At 38.6% G+C, this 15192-nt stretch overlaps 1 protein-coding gene across 2 annotated transcripts in view; it reads left to right on the top strand.

Annotated features, from left to right (window-relative positions):
• The window catches only part of LOC131431937 (signal-induced proliferation-associated 1-like protein 1), a 202678-nt gene that overhangs the window by 150670 nt on the left and 36816 nt on the right, over positions 1-15192 (top strand). The window lies entirely within an intron of this gene.

The following is a 15192-nucleotide window of genomic DNA, read 5'->3' as shown; positions in this document are numbered from 1 at the left end:
GATGAAAGTTTTTCACTTAGTTCACTTCATTGCGCTTTGTTTTCATCTCATTTGGTGTCGCAAAGTTGCCAAGTTTTCTCATAATGTTACAAAAAGAATATGTTTTCCTTCTTCAAATTATAATCAACAAGTATTTCTTTGGCATCCGTGACATTAGTTTAATTATATTTTTTTTTTTTTTCATAAATACGTTTATTTCTTAAGGCAGTTTACATAAGTTTTTCTTCGCCGTAGCATCACTTTTACATAATATTCTTATCCTAATTTAATTCTAACATAGTCACAACGTTTTGAATTTATTAAATCATATTCTCATATTACTTAAATATCATCTTAGGTAACTCGTCATTAATTATGAAATCTACTCGGAAATATTATTTGAACCAAACGATTAACTTCTATAAATTATAAAATAAGCTGTTATTTTCAGACATTTTGTTGATAATTTCATAAACTGTTTCGATTTTGTTTGTATCATTACATAATTTTTATTCTAATTTAGCTATTGGTTGAACTCATGGACGCAGCTGGGATCAGAACTAAGTCTTAAAAGGGGCCTTTATTAAATTGAAACTCCAATTTTCTTTATGAAATGATAAATAAGTTTCATGTATGAAAGGTCACGACAAGCAAGAATGTCTCGAACTGGGATATTGGATAGTTTACCTTGGGTACGCAAAGAATTTATTAGTTGAGATCTGACATCACGATACTCCACGCATGTCCAAACGACATGATCAATATCCCGATAACCTTCGCCACAAGCACAATGATTAGTCTCGGAGAGCCCAATTCGAAGGAGATGTGCATCTAACGTGTAGTGATTGGACATGAGTCTGGACATCACACGAATGAAATCCCTACTCACATCCAGTCCCCTGAACCATGCCTTTGTCGATATTTTCGGAATAATTGAGTGCATCCACCGACCCAGATCATCTCTATCCCAAGATGCTTGCCAGCTGGCAAGTGTTCTTTGGCGAGACGAACTATAGAATTCGTTGAAAGCAATCGGTCGCTCATAAATTTCACCCTCAATAGCACCACGTTTGGCTAAATTATCGGCTCTTTCATTGCCTGGAATGGAGCAATGAGCCGGGACCCAGACTATAGTGATTAGATAATTATTATTCAATATGTCGTTCAGACACTGTTTTATTTTACCCAAGAAAAACGGTTCATTTTTGCCAGTAGCGATTGAGCGAATGGCTTCAATTGCACTCAGACTATCTGTGAAGAGGAAATAATGGTTTGGAGATAATGTGACGATTACACTCAAACTATAATGAACTGCTGCTAGCTCTGCTATATAAACAGATGCAGGTTCTTGAAGCCTAAATGAGGCCGAAACATTATTGTTGAACATACCAAACCCTGTCGCTTCTTCAATTCGCGATCCATCCGTGTAAAACATTTTCTCAGAGTCAATATGCCTGAACTTACTTGAAAATATTTTTGGGATTTCCGTCGAGCGTAGATGATCCGGGATTCCACGCACTTCACACTGCATGGATGTATCGAAAAATAAAGTTGAGTCAGGGGCACTTAGGATGCTGACACGGATAGGAATATATCTTGAAGGGTTGATTTCCTGTGACATATGGTTAAAATATACTGTCATGAATTTTGTTTGAGATCGAAGCTCGACTAGTCGTTCGAAATTATTAATTACCATGGGATTCAGCACCTCACATCTTATTAGCAGGCGTGATGAAAGCTCCCAAAATCGATCTTTTAATGGAAGAACTCCCGCCAGAACTTCTAGACTCATTGTATGTGTCGAGTGCATGCAGCCTAAGGCAATTCGCAAACAACGGTACTGAATTCGCTCAAGTTTGATAAAATGAGAGTTTGCAGCGGAACGAAAACAAACGCATCCATATTCCATCACTGAAAGTATCGTTGTTTGATACAATTTTATTAGATCTTGCGGATGAGAACCCCACCAAGATCCTGTTATTGTTCGAAGAAAATTTACTCTTTGTTGGCATTTCTTTATCAGATACCTAATGTGTCCTCCCCACGTGCATTTGGAATCGAACCACACCCCGAGGTATTTAAAAGTTAAAACCTGTTGGATCATTCTTCCCATCATATGGAGCTGAAGCTGCGCGGGATCATGCTTTCTTGAAAAGACGACTAACTCTGTTTTCTCCGCAGAGAATTCGATACCAAGATGAACAGCCCAAACGGACAAGTTATCTAAGGTATCTTGCAATGGTTTATGCAGATCAATAGCTTTGGGCCCAGTAACTGAAACCACGCCATCATCTGCCAATTGCCTTAGTGAACATGGGGTTACTAGACAGCTGTCAATGTCATTCACGTAAAAATTATAGAGGAGCGGACTGAGGCATGAGCCTTGCGGTAGACCCATGTAGCTAATTCTGAATGTTGCCAAATCGCCATGTGAAAAATGCATGCATTTCTCTGACAAAAGGTTGTGCAAATAATTATTTATAACCGCTGGAAGTCCATGTTGGTGGAGCTTGTTTGAAAGAACATCAATGGAAACTGAATCAAATGCTCCTTTAATGTCTAAAAATACAGATGCCATTTGTTGCTTTTGAGCGAAGGCAATTTGGATGTCAGACGAAAGTAATGCAAGGCAATCATTCGTCCCTTTATTTCTACGGAAGCCAAACTGAGTATCTGACAACAAACCGTTCGTCTCGACCCAAGTGTCGAGACGTCGTAGAATAATTTTTTCGAACAATTTTCTGATGCAGGACAACATCGCAATGGGTCTATATGAGTTGTGATTGGAAGCTGGTTTCCCCGGCTTTTGAATGGCGATAACTTTCACTTGTCTCCAGTCAGGCGGAACAATATTTTGCTCAAGAAACTTGTTGAACAATTCCAACAAACGTCTTTTTGCGAGGTCGGGCAGATTCTTCACCAAGTTGAATTTAATTCTGTCCAACCCAGGGGCGTTATTGTTACAAGACAAGAGTGCTATAGAAAATTCCATCATTGAAAATGGGTTATTAATAAAACCATTATTTGGAGGAGATTCCCGTATAATGCTCTGCGTAGGAACAGAATCTGGGCAAACTTTCCTAGCAAAGTCAAATATCCATCGGTTCGAGTATTCATCACTCTCATTGCCCACGTTACGATTCCTCATTCGTCTGGCCGTGTTCCAAAGAGTGCTCATTGAGGTATCTCTTGACAAACCTTCGACAAAATGTCTCCAATAGCTACATTTTTTGGCTCGAAGTATGCTCTTGTACTTGGTTTCTAAAACCATAAGTTTTTCAAAATTCTGAGGAGTTCCTCCTCCCCGTTTTAGAAACGTCTTGCAAGCATTTTGTTTTGCGAGTTTAGCCTCTGAGCACTCTTTGTCCCACCAGGGGTTGGGAGGCCTTCTGTTAGTCGTTGGCCCAGGAAAGCGTTTAGTTTGGGATTGTTCTGCGGCCTCCAGAATCGAACAAACGAGGAAGTCATATTCTTCAAGTGGAGGGAGCTCTTCCATTGAATTCAAAATACTAGAGATTCTACTTTGGTATTTAATCCAGTCGATATTTTTTGTCAAATCATATGGAATACTAGCTGAATTAGCAATACATTTGTTACAGCTAATTGAGATGATGATTGGTAAATGATCGCTACCGTGTAAATCAGGCAATATTTTCCAGGTGCAATCTAGTCGAATTGATGTTGAGCAAAGAGATAGATCTAATGCACTTGGGCGTGCAGGAGGTCTTGGGATCCGTGTCATGCTACCCATATTTAGTACCGTCATGCTAAAATTGTCACAAATGTTTTGTATTAAAGATGATCTGCTATCATTGTAAACGGAACCCCACATCATTCCGTGCGAATTTAAATCCCCCAGAATCAATCGGGGAGCAGGAAGGGCTTCAACCATTTCATTAAGCTGTCGCTGTCCAACTTGTGCTTTTGGAGGAATATAAACCGAAGCTATGCAAATATCTTTGCCTTTAATGTTTATTTGGCAAGCAACAACTTCTATACTAGAAGTTGAAGGGATGTTTAATCTATAAAAGGAACAGCATTTCTTAATTCCCAAAAGCACTCCACCATACGGAGAGTCTCTATCGAGACGTATAATGTTAAAATCATTAAAATTTAAAGCTATGTTTGAAGTAAGCCATGTTTCGCATAAAGCAAATACATCACATTTTTGACTATGCAATAAAATTTTAAATGAATCAAGTTTTGGCATGATGCTTCGACAATTCCACTGCAGGACAGTGATTGTATCATTTGCGGCGGGTGATAAATTATCCATCAAAAGATACAAAACCTGAGACAATTGGCCATTGAGCTGATAACTGCTTCAAAAAATTTCTAGCTATTGGAAGGAATGCCATTATGAGGGTCTTTAAGGGTTCAGATATATTGAATGCTGAGAAAATCCATTCAACAATTTCCGAAAACTTCAGTAATCCTGTTGGTGGCTGTGAAATGGAGCCCACAGGATTATTACCTTTTTCTGTGCTAGATCCTGGATTGGTTTGTGAATTTGACAAACCAGGAGGCACAGTCTTTGGTTTTGACTTTTTTTGTTTAACACGGGGATCTTTTTTTGAAGATGAAACTTTAGGTGTCTTTTTTGGTAATTTGGAAGAAGACTTCTTTCTCTTAACTGACCCTTGGGTAGTGATAAACGAATTACCTTCACTATTTTCGTCAGAGTCAGAGTCCTCTGTTTCCTCTAGATTTGAAAACCCGTTTTCGGTTTCCAAAGGGGGGACATCAATGACCGTTTTAAGCATTTCTGCATATGTGCGCTTAGATCGTGCTTTTAAAGAAAGCTTAATTTTGTCTTTGTGCACTTTAAATGCAGTGCATACTGAAATATCCTCATGAGGACTTTCCCCACAATAAATACATTTTTCAAATTAGTTTAATTATATTGTTGATATTTATATTTCAATAAAACTGTTTCGGCTTCGAATATTACCAGAAAGAGCGTGTTAAATACTAATTAAATAACCATTGTGGCAAATCTCGTAGCACTGGTATCTTTCCGCTATACGAGGTCTGTTCAAAAAGTTCCCGGAATTTTTTAATTGCGCGCGTCTGGAGAGTCCAGTGGTCAAATTTTTTTTTTATTGTGTTGGTACATATGTCCCTAATGTATGGTGAAATTTTCAGCTGTATTCATTCTTTACATCCTGTCTTGTAGCGGCTGGTGTAGACGTGTTTTTTTGAGCTCGGCGATTTTTGTCTTGGTGACGTTGGGTGCTTCCACGTGGACGATTGTGCTTTTGTTTCGACATCATAACCGTACACCCATGTTTCATCACCAGTTATGACCCTTTCAAGTAAATTTGGATTGTCGTTGACGTCGTTTAACAGCTCCTGAGCGATGGTAATGCGTTTGTTTTTTTGATCAAAATTCAGTAGTTTTGGAACGAATTTTGCTGCCACTCGTTTCATGCCCAAAACATTTGAAAAAATATGATGGCATGAGCCAACTGATATGCCAACTTCATCAGCAACTTCTCTAATAGTGATTTCCATAATCATTTTTTCCACTTTCCCCACATTTTCATCGATTATTGACGTGCTGGGTCGACCGGAGCGTTCGTCGTCTTCAACGTCTTCGCGGCCATCTTGGAAACGCTTATACCACTCGTAAACACTTGTTTTTTTCATAGCAGACTCACCGTAGGCTCTCTGTAACATTTCGCACACTTGGTTACACTTTATTTCATTTTTCACGCAAAATTTAATACAAATTCTTCAATTCTCCCATTGTTTAAACTAACAAAAATCGCCGAGCTCAAAAAAACACGTCTACACCAGTCGCTACAAGACAAAATGTAAACAATGAATACAGCTGAAAATTTCACCATACATTAGGGACATATGTACCAACACAATAAAAAAAAAATTTGACAACCGGACTCTCCAGACGCGGGCAATTGAAAAATTCCAGGAACTTTTTGAACAGACCTCGTACGTTACCATAACACTGTTAAGTGTGTGTGTTTCATCGACTGTGCACAGAAATGCCAGATATTTTCATAGAAAGTATGTATCTGCTCTATCTGTTTTCACTAATAAAATGAATCAGTTAAATGTGTTTAAAATTTTAATATAAATGTTTATCAGTATTCATCATCAAATAGTTGCACAAAACATTTCCATTTTAACATGTGATTTGTCCATTGATAATTATACTCAAATATTACCAGATATTCAGAGAGAAAAGTCTAACTTTTTACTTTTCACTTTTTATGAACCTTTACAAATCTGTATTAAATTTAGAAAATCTGTTTAAAATCTACAATCTGATTTAAATCAGTATGCGAACGCCAAAATCTATTAAATACAGATAAATCTGTATAAATGGCATCTCTGGTTCTGCGGTTTGTTTTTAGAAGGGCTAATGCCTAAATAGTAACAATTATTTTTTTTAAGTTCTCCAAATTAACTGCACAGTAAAATTTTAAATTTAAAACGAAAGGTAACGAAAACGATCCAAAAAATTTTAAACGTCGAAATGATTTCAAGCTGTTTCTAAAAATCTGTTTATGTGTGTTGTCTCATAGTTGGCATGACGGCCTATTCAAGAAGAATTCTGATATTTTGAACCTGAGAGTGTAGTAGTGCAATATTTTGGTTTTGATTGCTGTCGCCATTGCTAATTTATGGGATGAATAAAGGACCAACGATAGGATGAATATAAAACCTTTGAGATGAAATTAGGAGCACAGTAGTGAACATATCAGAAGCGTTTTTAGCTGATTTTTTAAATATTATTTTAATTACCGAGGAATGAAAATCAATTCCCAATGTGGAGCAAGGCGTATTAAGCAGAAATATGAAAAAGTCATAGTGATTTTAGTGGCTAAATCAGGTTTTTAAGGTAACGTCCTTACAAATGAGATGAAATAGCCCTTACCTTACTTTTGGTCTGACGCATGCTTTTGTGAACTACTCAAATCAAACTGAATAAATTGTTGTCAAAAATGAGCCGAAATTAGAGTCAGGGATTCTCTTAATGAAAAGACAAACAATATTTCAATGAGATTGTCTCGATGAAAGAGAAAGGCATTATCACACCACTAGGTGGATTAAGAATAGGTTTAAATTTATCAAACCTCTTCCGAGATAATGTTGAATCGGATCGAATCGGTTTATAAATAAGTAAAGACGTTTGTTGCTCAATATCGTGTACTTTCTCTATATGCTAATGTTACGCAACTCATGCAAAAAAAAAACAAGAACTAGTAGAACATCGTGGGAACGCTGACGTTTCCCGTACTACAAAGGAGTAATTTTGTATAATTTGATTATTGCTAGTTTGATCGCAGAACGTGGTCGAGAGAACTTGGGCCATAGATTGAGAAAATGTGCTCATCAAATACGTACGTACCGAAGGAGCAAAGGGGGCCAAAATTTCTGTTAATGAACCAATTTCCTGCCGAATCCTTCCCATTCATTGACCGCTGCGCTGCCACACAGGCGTACTTTTATATGTTTTGTAATTAATATTCATGTGGCTTCCGACGAAGCTTACACTGGGTTGTGGTTGCAGATGAAAAGAACAGGCAAGATGAGGCCCCGGTTAGAGTTGGTCGTTTGTTTCCATCTTTCCCCTGCTTTTCAGGTCATCAGCTTCGGTAGAACTTTACGCAGCACAAGAAAGTTACGAAAGAAACTGGTTTTTTTTCTCGGTTGTACATATTCTGCTCTCGTTCGAATCCGTTGTTTACATCCGCCCGGTACTACTGATTCAGGGCCAGAAACAGAAGTTCAAAATCGTCCATCTCCTGTTTGGCACATCATTCTCACTGCCTCCGACCAGGCGCCGCCTACTGAGAGTAGAATAATTTTTATTTTTTGTGTGCAGTTGCGTATAACCGCTAATCGCTCGAATGTAGAACGATCAGAGATACTTGTAGAGAAATAATTGGCTTAACCGGGTTCCGGTATTGATCCAATGGAAGGCGGAAAGAATCCATTCTCCTTCCCTTTACTTCTTTGTAAAAGAATTCAATTTGTGTTGATCGGTTGAGAAAATTTCATGAGTCTGTTTGGTACAGAAAAAAAAACGCCAAAATATCATCTTCCCAAACATCTGCACCGTTTAGAATCGAATTGAACGCAATTGTAGCAGAACAATAACCACCAATAGAATAGTTATTGTTGTTGAAGATCCGTAGTTGGTCAGCATCATAGCACCAGCGGCGAAGATTTTGCGCGATAACGATCGATCTCTCTGGTTGCCTCTGTTTGGCTGGCCCCCTTGGAGTTCTGCCGGCCGTTTTATTGATCATTTATTACGAATGATTAAACCTATTAAACTATCCATTCCGGGCCGAACTCGTGCCTCACCTGCCATTTTCGACACAAAACCTCCGGGTACGTCCGGCAACTGTTTCGTTTTGGACCATCTGGAAGGGCCTTTTTGGTTTACAACATGCTGCTGTCCGGACATTTGTTAGCAGTGTTAATTGGAATTAATTGGTTTTTGGATGCGATAGCATCATGCTGACGAACCGTTGTGGATCTTTGAATTGTCTGAAGTATCGATATTCACGGTTTCTATTATAATAATTCTTTTCCACTGATCTATCGGGTGTTAGGTACGGAACTAACTTTTTCCGTCTGGTACCGAGATATACTTTGACGACTGACTTCAACGAAAACCATGGGAAATTGATGGGCCAGTGATGACCCCAGCACGATATTTTAATCAATAGCTCTCTCTTTCTCTCTGGTACCGATCGTCATCACGTTCCGGCTTTCAACCAACAACCGGGGAGCGGCAATCGAACGTGCCTTTTCTGCACTCCAAGGTGACCGGCGATGGCCGATGCCGTTTAGTTCTGACGAATAGTTCCCAAAACGAGCACGTTTACTTGAATAAATTAAATTGACAACATCTGGCCGAACTGACGGTGGGACTGTTTTTTGTGCATAATCTTGTTTGTAACAGTTTCGATTTCTGCATTTATTCGCTTGCACTTACTTTCGTCATCGGAACGGCAACGGATTTTATGGGCCGGAAACGGGGCGTACTCTTCGCAGTTGTATACTTGTTTCGGATTGTGTCTGGAACGAGAAGTGCCATTTAAAGTAATTTCACACGTGATACACATGCTGGCTTGGTTTGAGATGTTTGAGACTGGCTTAAGTCACCCCAACGTGGCGGCCTAAGAAGCTGGGAGACGGATGTAAATCAGGCCAACGTGTCTACGTTTCGGTGCATACTTTCACCTAAACACGTTTTGTGTTTTAAAGCGCCCGGTGGATGTCAGGTCGGGTGGGAGAAATATCCAGAAACCTAATGCCAAAGTTTTGCCGAAGGATCAATGTCTGCTGGAGGCGCCGCCGGTATTGGTCACGATTTGATCATTACTGTTCACGGCTTGATGGCTTGATTGGTTGGCTAAACGGAATAGGTACAATTGATGATAATTAGAGTTTGGTATTGCAAATTTGGACCTGGTTTCTAGTATGACCAGCAAAGTGGGTGGATCGATGAATTCAGCTCGTTGTGTGTGTAATTGGAACGGAAGTTACCACCAAGGTCGTTTTATAACAATAATCAAGGACTTCGTTGTTGACGAATGGTGTAAATCAAATCGAAAAAGATGCTCACCACAATATTGCTTTCTACCTAGGGCTGTTGTCCCAATAATCATCTCGATAGTAGAGTCGCCATATTTTTATATTATTACTCGACTTTCAATTAACGAATTGTGATAAAATAGGATACAACATGTCTACTTCGGTCCAAAGAAGAAATACTACAGAAAAAATAGTTCGAAAGTTATACAGTACTGATTTTATAGCGACGCGTTTTCATCTTACCCTTAAAGTCAATCTATCGAACGAAAATAGCAGATCTTACTCTAATTAATGGTTTTTGGCATATGGAACTGAGATGAATGAAGGTATTGTTACCCTAAGGAGTGTATCGAAAATAAGCTATCCACAAATTTTTCTTTCAAATTATGATAAAAAACGATATTTTATTCAAACTAAAAATTGATCCTTTATTGTACGAGGTTAAACTTGAGCATAATGAAAACCGGATGAAATTTAAGTTATTCCTTCACGAATTTTCGAACTTATGATCGAACGCTCTTCATCAAGTTCCGGATAAGTGTTGCATCGCATTTTTAGACGCTTGAGCCCAAATGTTTTTTGAACTCCTGCATGCTTCCGGCAGATAATGCACGAATACGGTTTCCCGGATAAACTGACGCGATTGGTCAAAGCAACGATGGATAGAGTGATGTGCTACGTCCGAGTATCTGGGACGCTCTCGAGTCCCTTCGAATCTCGGAGAGGACTACGTCAAGGTGATGGACTTTCCTGTATCTTGTTCAATATTGCCCTGGAAGGTGTGATTCGAAGAGCGAGGATCGACACGAGTGGCACGATCTTCCGAAAGTCCGTACAACTTTTTGGCTTCGCTGACGATATTGGTATTGTAACACGTAACCTTGAGAAGATGACGGAAACCTACATCGGACTGAAAGCTGAAGCTAGGCGTATCGGACTGGCCATAAATGCGTCGAAAACAAAATACATGAGAGGAAGAGGCTCCGGAGAAGAAACACTACGCCTCCCACCACGAATATTGATAGACGGTGACGATATCGAGGTGGTTAACGAGTTCGTGTATTTGGGTTCACTGGTGACCGCCGATAATGACACCAGCAGAGAAATTCATAGACGTATTTTGGCAGGGAATCGTGCGTACTTTGGACTCAGAAAAACCTTCCGATCGAGAAAAGTACGCCACCGCACGAAATTGACCATCTACAAAACGCTAATTAGACCGGTTGTTCTCTATGACCACGAGACCTGGACTATGTTGGCAGAGGACCAACGCGCCCTCAGTGTTTTCGAAAGAAAGGTACTGAGGACCATCTATGGCGGAGTGCAGATGGAAGACGGAACGTGGAGACGGCGTATTAATCACGAATTGCAACAGCTGCTAGGAGAACCACCCATCGTACGGACAGCTAAAATCAGACGTTTACGATGGGCTGGGCATGTCATAAGGATGTCGGACGACAGCCCAGTGAAAATGGTTCTTGAATCTAATCCGACTGGTACAAGAAGAAGAGGAGCGCAGCGAGCAAGGTGGATCGATCAAGTGGAGGGTGATCTCAGAAGCATCCGTGCCTTGAGTGGCTGGCGACGAGCAGCCATGGACCGAGTTATGTGGAGACGTATGCTTGATACAGCAAAGGACACCTCAGGCCTATAGCTGTTAGGTAAGGTAAGTAGCATGCTTCCAGCTGCCTTACTAGTCTTCTTGAAGATCCTCTTCACGATTGCCCAGTAACGTTCGATGGGTCGAAGCTAAGTAATACGATTGTTAGGATTGAACTAATTCGACTAATTTTCAGAGCAACTGCGCTAGCAGCTTGAAGCTGGAAATATATTTCCTTATTTAATATGCATTCAATTCACTCATTACATTTATTACTTACAAATTCAGTCTTCTTGCACGTATTCAATTCTTTCGAACATGAATTTATTTCACCGCTTGTCATCAACGATATTGTTGTATGTGTTGTCATAGCAGTAACTATACAACACAAGCAAATTATTCATGAATATTCTTGTAAAATCTAGATAAATTGATGATATACCCACGGTGATCTAAAAAGCGAAGCTTACTTTTCATATTCTCATTAAGTGAGGGAAAACGACACATATGAGCCTCAAGCAATGCGAAGCGGAGTAAATTTTTCATTGGTAATTAGGAAATGAATTACTGTCATTCCCCTCGATTTTATGTGATGTAGTCAAACTTCACTTCAAAATCGTCAGAATGTTGCATTTCTGTTCGAAAGTGTAAAACCAGAGCAATCCACGACACCAGTGTTTTTCAATGAAAAACGGCATACGAGTCCGGATTTTTTTCCGAAGGGAATCGTAGTAGGCGCGCGCTTTAAACGAAAAATATGTTCATTCCTGTCAAAGTTTTCGCAAAAATGTGCATTCATTTTTTACTTTCTTTTAGAATTTATTGTTCGGATTAAGTTTTAAGAGTGTAGCTGTCAAACGAGTCTAAGTCTTTTGAAATCGATTCATTCATCATCCAGCAATTTTGTTTCATTGAAAAACACTGGAATTAATCAGTTTACGTGACATATGAGATTACATCTCTCGAACCGGGTTCCTTTTGGGTCCCATAGTAGCTATGCAAAATTTTAGTTCGATCGGAGAAAACTATATTTTTGCGTCCGAGGCTTAAAGTTTGTATGGGATTTAGTATGGGGAAAATGACATTTTACAAAAAAAAATCGACTGGAGATCATCCTATAGACTCTAAAAATCAGTACATGTGTTATTTTCGTAGGGAATTTTACGAGAAAGAAAACTTTAGAAGACCGCAAAACAATCCGACATTTGTAGAAAAAGTTATGGAAAACCGACACAAGGTCCGAACAGTGGCTCATTCCTTGATACATCTAGCACCACTGCTGCTAGTAATGATGTGACTTCCTTTTAATGTGCTACAACGGTTGATCCGAGTTGTTTGATATCTTCACGATACTTACTCAGCAGAGAATGAAGATTATTTTTAAATGACAAACCATGCTGCAAACTTTACTGTAAAGACACAAAAAAAGTCATGTAAATTATGTTTTTGTTTGCATAAAATAGTACCGTTTATATCTTCTAATCTATATCTCTATATCTCAAGAGAGTTTATATCTTCGGCAATGTTATTGGATTTGAGTTTATGTAAAATATTGTAGAAGACTCCAAAAACCTATTTCTTCAAATTAAAAAGTTAGACATTTTTGTGTCTTTACAGTGAGTTTTGGTGCCTGGCTAGTCACTTTAAAAAATCCTGCTAATAAGCTGGGAAACTTTTGTGAAGACATCAAACAACTCAAATAAACCGTTATAGAATATTAAAAGAAAGCAAAATCATATTACCATCACTAACAACAGCAGTGGTGCTAGATCTATTAAGGAAAGAGCCACTGTTCGGACCTTGTGCCGGTTTTCCTTTAATAACTTTTTCTACAAATGTCGGATTGTTTTTCGGTCTTCAAATGTTTTCTTCTTAGTAAAATTTCCTACGAAAATAACACATGCACTGATTTTTAGATTTCATAGGTTGGTCTCCAGCCGATTTTTCTGTAAAAAGCGATTTTTTTCTACATGCTAAATCCCATACAAACTTTAAGCCTCGGGCGCGAAAATATAGTTTCTCCGATCAAGCTAAAATTTTGCATGGTGCTTACAAAAAGGAACAGGAAAAGTTTGGTGGTGCTGAAATCAATATTTTATCCCACCCTATTGTTCATCCAATCCTTCAGGAACTCTTCGACGGAATTGGCTCTTTTATACTCATTAATGGCGTTTTTCATTGAAAAACACTGGAGGCGTGGATTGTTCTGCTTTTGCACTTTAGAGAAAAAATGGCTATGAAACACCGTCAGAATGTTGCATTTCTGCTCTCAAGTGCAAAACCGGAGCAATCCACGACACCAGAGTCAGGAACAAGGGGAAAGTCGCTTAACACAAACTATATTGTGCCTCTAAAAAAACACGTGATATACTGTGAGTCTAAGTGTGCCACGCTGTTCCCCATGAAACAGCTACTTGTCAAAACTGAGCCCTTTGTGTTCCGTAACTGTGCAACTGTATGAAAACGAAAGTGCCAATATTGATAAATGCGCCAACGCATTGTGGTATTGTGTGATTGGCACATTGTTCTAAGCGTCCTCCCCTTGGTCAAGAATTTTTTTTCCGAAGAGAATCGTAGTAGGCGTGCGCAATGAACGAAAAACATTTTCATTCCCGTCAAAGTTATCGCAAAATTGTGCATTCATTTTTTCAATTTCTTTTTAGAATTTATTGTTCGGATTGACTTTTAAATGTCTACAAAACGAATAGTTGTCTGTTTATAGTGTCCCGGTTTTAGCGGTCAAACGAGTCTAACTCTTCCGAAATCGATTCTTTCATCATCGAGCAATTTAATTCAAACAAAAAAAATAATGCACATGACTTTTTCGTGTCTTGCCAGCGAGTTTTGAAACATGGTTTGTCACTTGAAAAGAATATTTATATACTACATACTTTTTTTTCTCAATAATGGGCAAAGCAAAAATGTGTACAAAATTTACACAGTTTACAGAAACGACAATGGGTAAGAAATTACCCCTTTTTTTAAATGATTTTTTGACAAAATCGAAAGTTTTTCAAGTGTCAAAAGATGACTTACGAAAAAATTACGGGAAGAAATTAATTTTTATCTTGTTCATATCATATGGCCCAAAGATAGCTATTAAATTTTATCCAGTTTCGAATTCCGGTTGTGGAACAACAGAGTGATGAGTTTTGGAACCATTTATTTCAAGAGTGTAAGGAGCAAATACTACTCAGTAAAACTCGCACCGATTTTGGTAAACCGATTTCAACGAACTTATATTTAAAGATTGCATAATCCAATATGATAATTAACTTCATCGAGATACGTTATGTATTGTAAGATCACGAATTTGAATTTCTTCTTCCTGACTTGGTCCATGACTGTTTCAATATCAAGGTCTTGGTTAGATGGTTGCCGAACAAACTCTTTTTGGCTTTGCCGGTTTTACGGGTACTTCAAAACTAAACATACGTAGATTTCTCAGAGATGATCAGACAGATTTTCACAAATGATAGAATGGATTCCTAAGAAAGATTTCTATTCAGTTTCATCCGAATACGGCTTCAGGTTCCAGAAATACAAGATTTTGTTTAGGTTCTCCATTTGAAGATCACATGACTTTCCAAAATCGAAAGATGTCATGAAAATCTCTAAAATGATTAGTGAAAAACGTAACAATCTTCTCAATGTATATTAGTACATGGCCATGCAAATTCACTTTGACTATATCGGATCTCGATTTCAGGATCCGAAAATAACTGTCGAATACATCAAAACGAAACTCACATCGATTTCTCAGGGATGGCTTAAAGTTTGGGAACAGATAATAGTTCGAGGGAGACAAAACGGGCGAACGAGATGAATTAAGAAGCAATTGGAACCTCAAATCATTCACTTTAGACATGATAGCGATACTCTGATGGCGCAGAAAACCTAATTTTTCGCTTCATGTGAAGCCATTTCGCTGCGATTTAAACCTTATATTGCTTCAATAATGCAAGCTAATGCGTACTGTCGGTGGTTTTTTCCCCTTTTCGAAGTAATCCACCAATGTTTCCGACCCATTGAGCCTC

This window comes from Malaya genurostris, chromosome 2 (assembly GCF_030247185.1).
Source record: "Malaya genurostris strain Urasoe2022 chromosome 2, Malgen_1.1, whole genome shotgun sequence".
NCBI classification, from domain to species: Eukaryota; Metazoa; Arthropoda; class Insecta; order Diptera; family Culicidae; genus Malaya; species Malaya genurostris.
Note: the sequence above shows the minus strand (reverse complement) of the source record. Positions and strands in the feature narration are given on the sequence as shown.